Source organism: Aegilops tauschii, chromosome 6 (assembly GCF_002575655.3).
Source record: "Aegilops tauschii subsp. strangulata cultivar AL8/78 chromosome 6, Aet v6.0, whole genome shotgun sequence".
NCBI lineage: Eukaryota > Viridiplantae > Streptophyta > Magnoliopsida > Poales > Poaceae > Aegilops > Aegilops tauschii.
The window spans coordinates 52,216,114-52,230,205 of NC_053040.3; the positions used below are offsets into that span (position 1 = coordinate 52,216,114).

Here is a 14,092-nt window from a genome sequence, read left to right on the forward strand (position 1 = left end):
TCCAGTGGTAGTAAATCTTTTGTCATGTTTGTTGGGTACTGCTTGCTGATGATTTTGTGGGAACAACTCTCGTAATGAATCAATCTGTGGGGACAACTTGTGTCAAGTCTATGACGGACGAAGTGATGGGGGAATAACATTAATCATACGCTGCTGTAGAGTATTGATTATATCATCGGCGATGGCTGTTGCCACGTGTAAGATAGAAGATTGGCAAGCGCAAAATTTGTAACTCACGAAGAATATCGAGCTATACTTGATTTAGAGCATGGTTAATAGTATAGCCAGCTGCTGGCTATAAGCCAGTGCCATGTCATCTACAGCCCATCTTATAGTCCAACATGTACAATAGTAGATCAAAATAGTGTACTACTTTTTTATTATGCGGCCCACCTTTCATTCTCACAAAGTGCCTAGGAGCATGTGCTAGAGCTGGCTCTTTACGAAGAGCCCGCTTACTTTCTCTCTCCTCTTCTTTTTCCTCCAACTAAGCAGAAATATACTAGTTTATTCCTTATAGCCCGCTGACTCAGCTCTATTGTACTTGTTCTTAGGCTACCCATAGTGGGAGTAACATCACACATATGTAGATAAAGTAGATGATGTGGCAATCAATAAATGAAGAAAGAGAGGGAAGTAGTAACATACTCCCTCCGTCCGGTGAAGAGTGTACGTTTGGCTTTAAAATTTGTCCACAAAAGAGTGTACTCCTATCTATCCAATGCACTTTAAAGTAGGAAAAAACATTTCTCTCTCATCACACGATAATCAAGACCAATAGCAATCTACACATGGTCTTTTTAATTTCTACGTGCACTTAGCTCATTGGGGGTTGGGTAATTAAAGAGGAGAGAGATGGTGGCTTGCACCTTTCCAATGCATGTTTTACTTAACTTCATAATTTGTCCTAAAATTTCTAAATGTACACTTTTCATCGGACGGAGGGAGTAGCTAGTTACTAGTAGTATGAGTAACATTACATATATCAAGGCAAGATGTGTCTATAGCCTAATAAATGAAGTATTGCATGTTACCACACATATGTTACTCTCGACTATAGAGGTAGTAACATATGGGCATGTTACTAGTCTATGTTACTACCAATTGTGGCTAGTCTTACTTTTATACTAGCGTGTTTGGTTGGGGGGGAGTTGAAGATTGGAAATAGGAGTTTAAATTCACTTGATTGGTTGAGGAACACGGGAATTAAGAAGGGAAGGGGAAGAGGAATTAATTGATGTGGGGACTGGGAATTGACAGAAGAAAACAACAATCAGTTCATTGGGTACGTGCACAAGGGAAGGGCCATCATTGCAAGTTTGTTATTCTCCTGCCTAATCCTATCAATTTTTTTTAACACAATACAAACGCAAGCGCTCATATACATGCGCATACACACTAATCCTACCAATTAAATAGGGATGGTTAACTCCCTCCTAAATTCACTGGTATAATTGCCTCCGCATGCCAAAACAAGGAATGGGATTTGATATCAATTTCCCATGATAATCCCTCCGCAAACTCCCATCTCTAAATCCCCATTCCCTCTCCCCATCGTTGCCAAACACACTGATAGAGAAGACTACTTTTTCCCCTACCATGTACCCGGCGCCTATTTTTATTCCACCGCTTGACGGTGGAGTAAAGAATTCCCACCCTTTTCTTCACCGCTCTGCCTCTCCTCCTTTCCTCCCCTCCCTCGATGTCCCTTGTTCTCCTAGTGGCCGGATCCCATGGCCGCCTGTCCCCGCCGCCCATCTGCAGCGCGGATCCACGCTGCCATGAGAGCCGCACGTCCTCAAGTCACTGCCGCCACGATGATGCAGCCTCATCGGGCCAGCTCGCCGGCTTCCCAAACTCCCCGCGCCGCGGCAGCCACAGAGGAAGTACCTCGGCATCTGGCAGCGGGGAGCGGAGGAGGTGGGTGGCGGTGATCACCAGTCGCGACACCCACAAGTGGCACTGGCCCAGCTCCTTTCACATGAGCGAGCTTGTTGCCCTCAAGTACGACCTATGGCAGGTTCGGTTGCATGGTGTCGCTGCCCGCCTCAACTTCCCATGGGGCGAAATGCCTTCCAGCTTGAACCGACGCCGTGTCTACGGTGGTGGCTAGGGAGGACCGAGAGGCGAGGGAGTGCATCGTGGCGGAGGTCGTCGACAGGAGTATACGGTGGACCTCTGCTGCCAGTACCCCGAGCTGGTGGAGGTGGAGCGGAAGATCTTCGCGGGGTGCGCGGTCGAAGGGGAGGTCATCATCCTCTCGGACGAGGAGGAGCACGGCGGCAACGAAAAGGAGGACTTCGACCTTGAAGAATGACAGATGATCTTCCCCGACTGCGGCGACGACGGCGTGCGGGCAAACCCCATGAGTGGTGGGATGCCGCGAGCGGATTGACTCGCCCTTTATAAGGGTGACGATGTTTAGTTTTAGTTTAAGTTCATGTCTAGTTTTAAGTTCAAGTTCATGTTTAGGTTTGAAAACTAGACTATGTTTCCGCGGATGATTATGTACATTATGTGTCGAATTTCGGTTGTTTAAATCAAATCTATATTAAACTTATGAAAATTTGGGTTTTACTCCGCTTAATTTAGGAGCTCTACTAGGTCCGGCCAAAATTTAGTGGAGTAAAAAATCCTCCACTAAGTTTACTCCGCTGTTTATAAGTCAAGTTCGCCCTTTATCATGAGTAATATTATCTTACGTGAGGTCCAGATCGACCATATGGTCGAAACAAGTTTTGCCGCGAACCAACCTGTGGTTGGATTGTTAGGAGGACAGTGGTATCCCCTGTCCACTAGAGTTGAAGTCTCAGACTTGACACTGGTACTTGTATTTTTCTGGATTTATTTCAGGGCTTCCAACAACGTACGTTCAGTGAAAGAAGATGTTCCCGCCGACTACAAAGACGTGTGTGATGACTTTATCAATTTTAAAATGATGTGTGGGCTCGGTCTCTCGCAGGTGCTGGTAGTTCATGGGAACTGAGTGTATGTGCGCTCCTGTACTGCCCTGTCAGTCTCCGAAAAAGGGGATCACATAAAACGTCCTTTGCCCACCAGCCAATCCGGCGCCTCATTCCAAAATCTTGTCGCACGGGAACAACTCAACAGAGCATGCATCATGTCCTCCTCCTCACCGAGACAGACTTTGCACTTGATATCAATCGAGACATGAACCGCAAGGGAGGGAGTGTGAGGAAGGTTCACGATTGTGGCCTGTATTCCCAGACTTTCAGGGCCCCCGTTCCAGCGCTCACGGGGGCCAAGCAGGCGGCACGCACACAGGGTGTGTGATGAAATGCCTCACCGAGCGAGCGGTTTTGTGGGGGTTGCGTTCAACCTGTGCCGCTTCAGTCGGCGTCAGGGTAGCAACAAGAGGTAATACGGGTACCTTCGCTTTAGTTATGAATCGAAAGATGCGCACCTTCTTTTGATTTTGACTCTCTGCCGTAAGAGTTCATGTCAGCATGCACCAATAATTTACCAAATACTGTACTGCCGTATGTTCTAGTCAGTCCTGTCTACGCCCGCCCAATAGAGCTGTTCAACTGAGAACGACTCTAGATGCCAGTACTAGCCAAACATGCCTGATGTCGACTGTGTACCGGAATGTGGGGGCTCAACATTTTCCACACCGAACTGGCATGGCTATCCATCAATTCAACCACACCGCCAACAATCTTTGACCTGGTCAACTCCTCTATGACATAGCACACCATTGACTTGCAACCAAAGGTGTTCCTCGGTTCCTATCTGTTCAGTCAGGACAGACGGAGCACATCCATTAGTCACCAAGAAATACTTCATCAAATTCAGCCAGGACGGACGGAGCACATCCATTTCTCACCAAGAAATACCTCATCAATGGCGAGAGCAAGCAAGTGGAGGTCTGTGCCCCCGTCTTCCTTTGTTTTACTACTCCCCTTCCTCATCAACCTTGTGTGCCCCGGCTGGAAATTCACGGATGCAGGAGACACGCTCCTTCCTGGGCAATCTCTAAATGCTACCCAGATCCTGCTCTCAAACAATGGTGTCTTCAAGTTGGGTTTCAACTTGCAATATGATCCTTCCCCGTATTGTCGTTTTGGCACCTGGTTCACTAACTCATCGTCCCATGATGATGATTCACTGGTTTGGCAACCTGATCTGGAAGCGACTTTTGATTGCGATTCATCATCAGCTACCCTATCAGAGAACGGCACGCTACATATAACCGACAGCTATACCTCTGTCTTTTTGACCACTTCTATCTCTGCCATTGCAGTGCTTCTTGATAACGGAAACCTTGCTTAAGAGACCAAGCAAACAGTTCGCAGGTGCTTTGGCAGAGTTTTGATTACCCAACTGGTACACTGCTCCCTGGAATGCGCCTAGGGTCCAATTCAATCATCGGCAAGAGCGTGATCCTTTTGGCTTATCTTAGTAATTATAGTGAGTATGACGTTCATATCACAAGTTTTACTCTGAAAGTGGATGCAACAAGAAGGCGAGGTTTTATTATTCGGCAGAATGCTTATGGTTTAGTGTTTTCTGGTACCTTTCCTAGCTGGGTAGTTCGTGAAGATAGAGACTTTGTTCTGACACTAAAAGACGCACATGCATACATGCGTTTAAATGGCTCTGGATTTGTTGAATATGCTAAGCAAGAGGCGCGCAGTTCTGTTTTGTGGTCTGCTCCAGAAAGTATATGCGACTTTGAGTCCTACTGTGGACCATATGGTCTCTGCACAAGGTCAGGCATCTGCATATGCCCTGCTGGTTTTGTTCCATTGAACACACTATCAGAGAATTCCCTTAGCTGTTCGAGGGAGATTCCTATGAACTCATCGGGAAGTGGCATTTTATCCAATAGAGGGCGTCTGCAAGTTCCCCAAGAATTCTTGGCCCTCTGATGCCAGAAATCCGAAAGAGTGTGAAGCCTCCTGCTTAAAGGACTGTACCTGTACTGCCTTTGCTTACAATATGACATGCCTGTTATGGTTTTGGGAGTTACGGAACACGGTAGTGCTTGACTCTGGTTCAAATGGCAATCGTTTGTACATACGTGTTGCCACCAAACAACAAGATGAAAATTTGGGTTCCAGAGCTGCTCCTCTGTTTCTAACGGCAATGGCCGCGTTAACCATCATTGTTATTGTCATTGGTCTGACTGTTTTGTGGAGATGCAGAACAAAGTTATTCAGAGCAAGAACTGTGTATGAAAATGGAAGCCTTGTGGTTTTCTCATTTGCACAAATAAAGAACTCAACAAAAAAATTCTCTGAAAAACTCGGAGAAGGTGGTTTTGGCTGTGTTTTCAAGGGGACATTGCCAGGTTCTGCTGTAGTGGCCGTCAAAAGGCTAAAATGCCTTGGACAAGGAGAGAAGCAGTTTCGAGCAGAGGTGCAGACCATTGGGATGATTCAACACAACAATCTTGTTCGTCTACTTGGATTCTGTGCTGATAGCAGTAGCAGGTTATTGGTGTATGAGTACATGGAAAAAGGTTCTTTAAACTCACATCTCTTCCGTAAGGATTCTGCAAAACTGAGCTGGAAGCTGCGGTACCATATAGCACTTGGAACAGCAAGAGGCCTGGCTTATCTGCACGAGGAGTGCAAGGATTGCATTATACACTGCGACATGAAGCCGGACAATGTACTTCTTGATGCACAGTTCTGTCCCAAGATTGCCGACTTTGGTATGGCGAAGCTTCTTGGTCGAGATTTCAGTAGGGCCCTGACAACAATGAGAGGGACCATCGGATACCTTGCACCGGAGTGGATCTCAGGGCTGCCGATCACACATAAGGCTGACGTCTACAGCTATGGAATGATGCTTTTTGAAATCATATCAGGGCGAAGAAATGCGGAGAAAATTAAAGAAGGGAGCTTTACTTACTTTCCCATCTTTGCTGCAGTCAAGGTGCATGAAGGGGATGTTACGTGCCTGTTGGATAGCAGGTTGGAAGGCGATGCGGATTTGGAGCAGCTGAGCAGAGCTTGCAGAATTGCGTGTTGGTGCATTCAAGATGCTGAAGATCATAGGCCAATGATGGGGCAAGTTGTTCAGATGCTAGAAGGTGTTCTGGATGTCGAAGTACCTCCCATTCCAAGGTCACTGCAGAATTTTGTGGGCATGGAGGATTGATTGCACTCGCCCTACAGGCCTGTACTGTCTCTGAAAGACTAAAAAAATCTATTTCTGTTTGTCCAAATCTATGTCAAGAATTAAGTTTTCAGAGTTATGTGTATTTTATATTCTCCAAACTACGCTTATCCCCTATCTGCCAAGGTTCTGAACTGCAATTTGCTATCATTATAGCCTTGTGATATTGTGCCTTCACTTGTTTCTCTGTTGGCATGATGGCTTGACCATTCGACAATCAGAACCGTAAATCTTTATGTATTTATATTTTTTTTGAATTTTTCTTTATATGAATCTGAGTTCAAGATATGGGGTGAATGAATTCTACTAGATGTACTTACTGCACCGCATACTCCCGTCTTTCCACAAACTAATGAAGTAATCCTGCTGTTTGAAGCAGGGTCCTCAATGGTTCACTGCAGTAGCACACATGTTTGCAGAATATCAATTATGTCTTTTTCCACGCGCTAAATTTACTTGTTAACATGGTTGTAGGTTGTTGTGAATAATTGGGTAACCACATGAAAGTATGAATGATATGAATACATTTCTGGCTGTCTGTAATGCGCAGAATTTAGATTAGATCCATGGACACTTCAGAATAGAACTCTAAAACAAGCAGCAAGTAATTTTTTTAAAACTCCGTCAGCCTCTGCTTTCAGCTTGGTTGGAATTTTTTAAGTTTTTTAGGGGGTTGAAAACACTTTTATATTCAACAAATAAGGAGTCTGGGATACGAATAATTCCAGGAGTCCCTAACAACCACACATAACGACCAGGATCTAATGATGCCGCTGCCTTTGCCAGATCATGTGCTTCAAAATCCTCATTTCATTCTTTTCTTTGCCTTGATGTCTTGAATAATGGTGCTGCTGACGCCCAGGAATGGCTTCTCCAGGTGATTAACCGTTGCCAGACAGTCCGTTGCGATGATTATCTTTCTCAGATAGAGATGAGAAGCCAAATTAAGACCCTCCAAGTATGCCATCGCCTCCAAAGGTTCTGGTTCGGTTAAGTTGCTCACCACTACAGCCGAAGCCCCCAGATATGTCCTCGTTCCGACACACCGCCGCAATGGGTCCTTTCTCCTGGTTCCTTGAAACCGAAAGCATCCACATTCACCTCAGCGAAGCCCGAAGATGGTGGAATCTAAGGGAGCGTTCGGAATCCCTCCACTCCAGAGTCAGCCCGCGGAGCCGGCGGAGCTGCAGGCTGAAAAAGTGGAGCTGGAAAATACGCGCTCCACAGATCCGCGGAGCTGGCGGAAGGCCGAACAGGCCCTAAATTCGTGGATCTAATCTGACAGGTTGACGAGAGAGAAACTCCATGCAAGAAATCTGATGAGACCTCATACCTCCACTCTCCATAAGGACTTCCATTGTTTCTGGGTTGTAGCATAGTCAGAGGTGGCCGTATGCATCTCCCAGATGCAGAGGCCGGGGATCATCCTCCATTTCTATAAAAAAAATAGTCAGAGGTTGCCTCTCGTTCTTCCAGCCAGTCTGTCCTCCTCTTCGTATCAGTGAGCAGCCGGTACGCCGAACGGACAGAGAACACTCGTTGCGCTCATAATGCCATACCCAAGAATCGTCAACATTCCAAGAGCTGAGCGGGATACTGAGAACAACATGTGCGTCCGGTGCCTGCAGATGTCCCCGGACTAGATCAGCGTTGTGGTCTTTTGACGCCCCATCAATGAATTCTTCAACCAACTCCAGAGGGGTGGCCGACCGTGGGTGCAGCGTTCTTAGCATCTCTATTATCCCTTTGGTAGCCAATTGTCCTCCTAGACAGTGGGGTAGCCAGGCCCCAGGCAAGAGCGGCCATGGCCTGGGCGTGTGGCTGAAATCCTGACTGTAGCATAGGTTGTTAGAGTAACTCCAGCAGATTACTGTAAAAGGGATTAAGGGTATTACTGTAAAACATGTACGCAAAAAATATTTCTCCTTTCATTTCTCATACAAATTTGCATGTCAACTCGATATGATCTACACCCTCTGTTCCTCCTTATAGTGTGCCTTTGTTGGTAGCCCTTATACCAAGACATGAGCTGGCGCTCCGTTTGCACAAAAATTGCCCCTCCCCATCCCCTGATATCTTCACGAAGCTAGGTATGCGAAGCCCGGTCTTCAATCTTCTGGTATGTCTCAAGAAAAGCTTGGATCCGGTCCGGGTTCCTGCGAGGTTTCACACAGCTCCCATTGTCATACTCAAATGTCAAGTTCAAGTCCCTCTCATCCTTGATGATCATGTTGTGGAGAATCACACAAACCGTCATGATGTTGGTGAGAGATTTCTTACTTGAAAAATGAGCAGGACCTCGAACTATAGAAAACCGAGCTTGCAACACACCAAAAGCTCTCTCAATGTCCTTCCAGCAAGCTTCTTGACAAGCAGCAAATCAACATTGCTTCTTACCTTGAGGTTTTGAGATTATCTTAACAAATGGTGACCATGAAGGATAGATATCGTCGGCTAGATAATACCCCATGTCATATGCATGGCCATCGCTATAGGCCATGGAGCGTTGTCCTGCTAGGAGACGACAAGGACAGAGAATAGAGACCATGGGGACACGTCTAAAAGATAGGAGAACATCAAAACCTCCCCTCGACAGAGTTGAGGACGCAACACATGAGGGAAAGGCAAAATCGACGACGCATGCCATTTGCAATCAAGAGAGACCGAGGCTGCACAACGACACCCTCAATAGGGTGATGGCACCAGATGGACTAGGGTTTTCACCCAGAGCCCTAGCACCATTATGGGAATCACTACAGCGCACCCAAGAGGGTAGCAACACTCATAGGTGCGTCGGTGCTAGAGCACAAAGCCTTCGCTCGGAGCCACACAAGTACCACTAGCCGACTCAAAGTCCCCGACCCACCCTTGGAGGTGGGTTCGTGGTCACCTACGCAAGATCTTCATATCGCGACCAAGGGCCTCCACCGCTAAAGCCATTACGATACCAGTCACACACCTCCCATCCCCTTGCTATCCACATAGCCAAGAGGAGATGCCACCACCACTGCCATGTTGCCTGTCGCTGAGCCAATCGTGCAGACACACCACCCAGCACCCAGGGCCGCCGCCCTGCATCCAAGACAGGACCTCCACCACCACTGGAACAATAAGATGTATGAGAACTAGGCACCATGAAACGAACAACGATAGAGTGGAACCGTCATCGGTAGGGCCAGTCGTCCTCGATGTCAGCTTACGCGTCGGGAACCCCACCTGTGTGGGGGCACAAATCATTGGGGTCAACTGGCATCATCGCTGGGGCAGCCCTCAAAGACGGGTCGCTGGAGGGGCTGACCTCCGCATGCCAGAATCGGTCCAGCCTGCGAGGTCCAAGACAACCTAACCCTAAATTTGCCACACCACCGGCCCCGAGAACCCTGCACACCCCCACGACTGTCGCTGGCCATAGCCTTGCCCGAGCACCCATGATTCGAGTCTTCGGGGAGAGTCGGCACGCGTTGCGCGCCTCCCGCAAACGCCATCGCACTAGATCAAAGACATATTGCCACTAAAGGGGAGGTCACATATCTAGTGCCGACCCTAGCATGAGCATGCCAGAGCTCGACTCTGAAGCACCACCACAAGGAACCTCGCAGTCCGTTGCAGCCATCGAGCCCACCACACCACCGCACACCACCTTGTACACTTGTTGGATCGCCGCCAACCATCATCGTGAGCCGCCTGCACCAAATCCGTTGGCCAGGACCACTCAACCGTCGCGCCGACACCTGCCTGCCCTGCTATCGTCGCACTGCTAGCATGCACACCGTCGGGCCGACTAGTCGCGCCACACCACCGAGCCTCGCATTAGCTCGGCACTCCCGCCCGGACGTAGGGTCCACTTCAAGGAAAAAAACTTGCAGCTCTCCTAGGCCTCTATTCCTATGAAGCATTGTAATTGTAACTTGTGAGGATGTATTCCCTTCTGCAGGTCATTCAAGAAATGCTGGCATATTCTAGGTGATGTCTTGGCTATGGAGGTTTTAAATGCTATAAACAACAAGGTTATCCTGGATGGATGGAATGATACGGTTATAGTCCTGATTCTTAAGGTCAATAACCCGGAAAGGATCACCCAATATAGGCCCACCAGTCTCTGTAATGTGCTTTGTAAGGTGATTTCAAAAATGTTGGCTTCTTGCATTAAGGTTTGTCTTGATGAAATTATCTCACCATTGTAGAGCGCCTTCGTCCCAGGAAGGCTTATTACTGATAATATATTGTTGTCTTATGAATGTATTCATACAATGAAAATAAGAAGAAGGGAAAAGTGGAATATTGTGTTGTGAAACTTGATATGCACAAAGATTATGATAGGGTGGAATGGAGGTTTCTTTACGGAATGATGGAAAGATTGGGATTCACAGTGAGTTCATTGATATCATTATGGCTTGTGTTTCTTCTGTAAAGTACAAAGTGAGGTATAATGATCAATAAACAGATGGGTTTATCCCTACGAGGGGGCTCCGGCAAGGGACCCCTTATCACCATATCTTTTTCCTATGTGTGCAAAAGGTCTTTCTAGTGCTCTGGCTCATGCAGAGGAGGTTCGTGGCATTGAAGGTATTAGGGTGTGTAGAAATGTACCATCAGTCTCTCATTTACTATTTGCTGATGATTCTCCGATCCTTATGAAAGCAGACATGAATAATGCAACCTCATTGAGACAAGTTTTGAATGACTATTGCACCAATTCTAGTTAAATGGTGAGTGAAGGGAAAAGTAGTATATTTTTTAACCCAATGTTTACGTTGATGTGAAAGCCCAACTTTGTGTTGAATTAAGCATCATGACAGAGGCCCTCTCTTATACTTATCTTGGTCTGCCAGCTATGATTGGGCTAGATAAGAGTGAAAGTTTTACACATCTTGTGGAAAGGGTGGTGAAGCGCTTAAAAGGGTGGAAGGAGAAATTGTTATTCCTCGTGGGTAAGGAAATCTTGTTGAAAGCTATCATCCAATCAATCTATGTGTTTGCTATGGCTGTGTTTAAGATACCAAAGAAGGTATGCAAGGAAAATAGAGATGCTATGGCAGCTTTCTGGTGGGGAGATACAGAAGAAGAAAAGAAAATGCACTAGGTAGCCTTGTGAAAGTTGTGTCTACCAAAATTGAGTGGAGCCATGGGGTTCAAAGATCTCCATGCTTTTAACTTAGCAATGTTGGTTAAACAGAGCTGGAGAATGATTTCCCATCCTGGAACTTTATGTGCCCAAGTGCTGAGAGCAAAATATTTTGCAGACGGGAATATACTCAAGGCACGACCAAAGAGAGGTTCTTCCTACACATGGAAAAGCGTCTGGGTGGGTTTGCAAACTTTCAGGAGAGGACACGTTTAGAGGATTGGATCAGGTGAGAAAATCAGTATCCGGGACCATCATTGGATCCCCTCGAGCCCCACAAGGATGGTGTTCACTAGGAGAGGCAATACGTTGCTGAGACAGTGGATGAATTGATGATTCCTGACACGAGGATATGGGATGAAGCACTGATCAGAAGTGTTTTTCATTCGATGGATGTTGAGAACATGTTACGAATTCCATTGCCAGAGCACCTAGTTGATGATTTTGTGGCGTGGAACAAAACCAAATCCTTTTCATTCTCTGTACATTATGCGTTTTACAAGGAATGGGAAAATGAGTTTGGGGCGAGGATATACAGTAACCAAGGTTCAGCTACACTTAATCCGGTGTGGGACACAGTCTGGAAATTGGAGGTCCCCAGCAAAATCAATTTTTGTTTGGCGGGCTCTCCATGGTCTAATTCCGGGTATGGCCGTTCTAGCTCATAGACACATCAAGGTCTCGCCGGTCTGCCCAATATCTCAAACAGGCTTAGAGGATATCAAGCACCTGACATTTTCCTACCCACGTGCTTCCCAAGTTTGGCGTGCTCTTGGACTGGATGAAATTATAGAACAAGCATTGCATGTTGATCGGTCTGGTTCAGTAGTGGTGCTCGAGGAGATTCTCAAGAGGCCGAGAGGTCCCTCTCCGGTTCTTGGTCAATTGGGATTACATGAAACAGTGGCGGTGGCGTCATGGTACATTTGGTGGGAGCGGCGGGAGGCACGAAAAGGGGAGATTGTGAAAACTCCAAAAGAGTACAACTTTTGCCATTCATGTGATCACGACGAACTCGGCAGTGAAGCAGTCGAGTGTCCTTGTTAAACCTGGCTTGGGCAAGCCCAACGCCGGATCTTATAAATTGAACACTGATGCATCTTATTTTGAGGATGGGTCGGGCGCCGTAGCAATAAGGAACAATAGAGGATAAGTTGTGGCGGGTGTTGCTGAACGGTTTGATATTACTGCCAGTGCAGCGGCAACAGAAGCCTTGGCGAGAGGCGGATATTTTGGTCCCTTACTCGCCAATACTTGCGGATGTTGGGGATCGTTGCAGAATTTTAAAATTTTCTACGTATCACCAAGATCCATCTATGGAGTCTACTAGCAACGAGGGGAAAGGAGTCCATCTACATACCCTTGTAGATCGCGAGCGGAAGCGTTCAAGTGAACGGGGTTGATGGAGTCGTACTCGTCGTGATCCAAATCACCGATGACTGAGTGCCGAACGGACGGCACCTCCGCGTTCAACACACGTACGGAGCAGCGACGTCTCCTCCTTCTTGATCCAGCAAGGGGGAAGGAGAGGTTGATGGAGACCCAGCAGCACGACGGCGTGGTGGTGGAAGTAGCGGGGATCCCGGCAGGGCTTCGCCAAGCGCAAGCAGGAGAGAGAGGTGTCACGGGAGGGATAGGGAGGCGCCAGGGGCTAGGGTACAGCAGCCCTCCCTCCCCCCCTTTATATAGGCCCCCTGAAAGATCGTGGATGTCGCCTAGAGGGGGGGTGAATAGGCGCTTTAAAATAATTACGGTTTAGGCTTGAACAAATGCGGAATAAACCTAGCGGTTAATTTGTCAAGCACAAAACCTACAACAACTAGGCTCACCTATGTGCACCAACAACCTATGCTAAGCAAGATAAACAACTAGGTGATAGCAACATATATGACAAGAAACAATATGGCTATCACAAAGTAAAGTGCATAAGTAAGGGGTTCGGGTAAGAGATAACCGAGGCACGCGGAGACGACGATGTATCCCGAAGTTCACACCCTTGCGGATGCTAATCTCCGTTTGGAGCGGTGTGGAGGCACAATGCTCCCCAAGAAGCCACTAGGGCCACCGTAATCTCCTCACGCCCTCGCACAATGCAAGATGCCGTGATTCCACAAAGGGACCCTTGAGGGCGGTCACCGAACCCGTACAAATGGCAACCCTTGGGGGCGGTCACCGAACCCGTACACTTTGGCAACCCTTGGGGGCGGTCACCGGTACCCGTCAAATTGCTCGGGGCGATCTCCACAACCTAATTGGAGACCCCGACGCTTGCCCGGAGCTTTACACCACAATGATTGAGCTCCGAACACCACCAACCGTCTAGGGCGCCCAAGCACCCAAGAGGAACAAGCTCAAGGGCACCAAGCACCCAAGAGTAATAAGCTTCTCAACTTGTAACTTCCACGTATCACCGTGGAGAACTCAAACCGATGCACCAAATGCAATGGCAAGGGCACACGGAGTGCCCAAGTCCTTCTCTCTCAAATCCCACCGAAGCAACTAATGCTAGGGAGGAAAATGAGAAGAAGAACAAGAAGGAGAACACCAAGAACTCCAAGATCTAGATCCAAGGGGTTCCCCTCACAAAGAGGAGAAAGTGATTGGTGGAAATGTGGATCTAGATCTCCTCTCTCTTTTCCCTCAAAAACTAGCAAGAATCCATGGAGGGATTGAGAGTTAGCAAGCTCGAAGAAGGTCAACAATGGGGGAAGAACACGAGCTCAAGAGATAAGGTTCATTGGGGAAGAAGACCCCCTTTTATAGAAGGGGAAAAATCCAACCGTTATGTGCTCAGCCCGCACACGAGCGGTACTACCGCTC

At 47.5% G+C, this 14,092-nt stretch overlaps 1 pseudogene; it reads left to right on the forward strand.

Moving 5' to 3' along the window:
* Positions 1-3,676: 3,676 nt before the first annotated feature.
* Positions 3,677-6,258, forward strand: LOC109757854 (G-type lectin S-receptor-like serine/threonine-protein kinase At2g19130; annotated as a pseudogene).
* Positions 6,259-14,092: the final 7,834 nt, after the last annotated feature.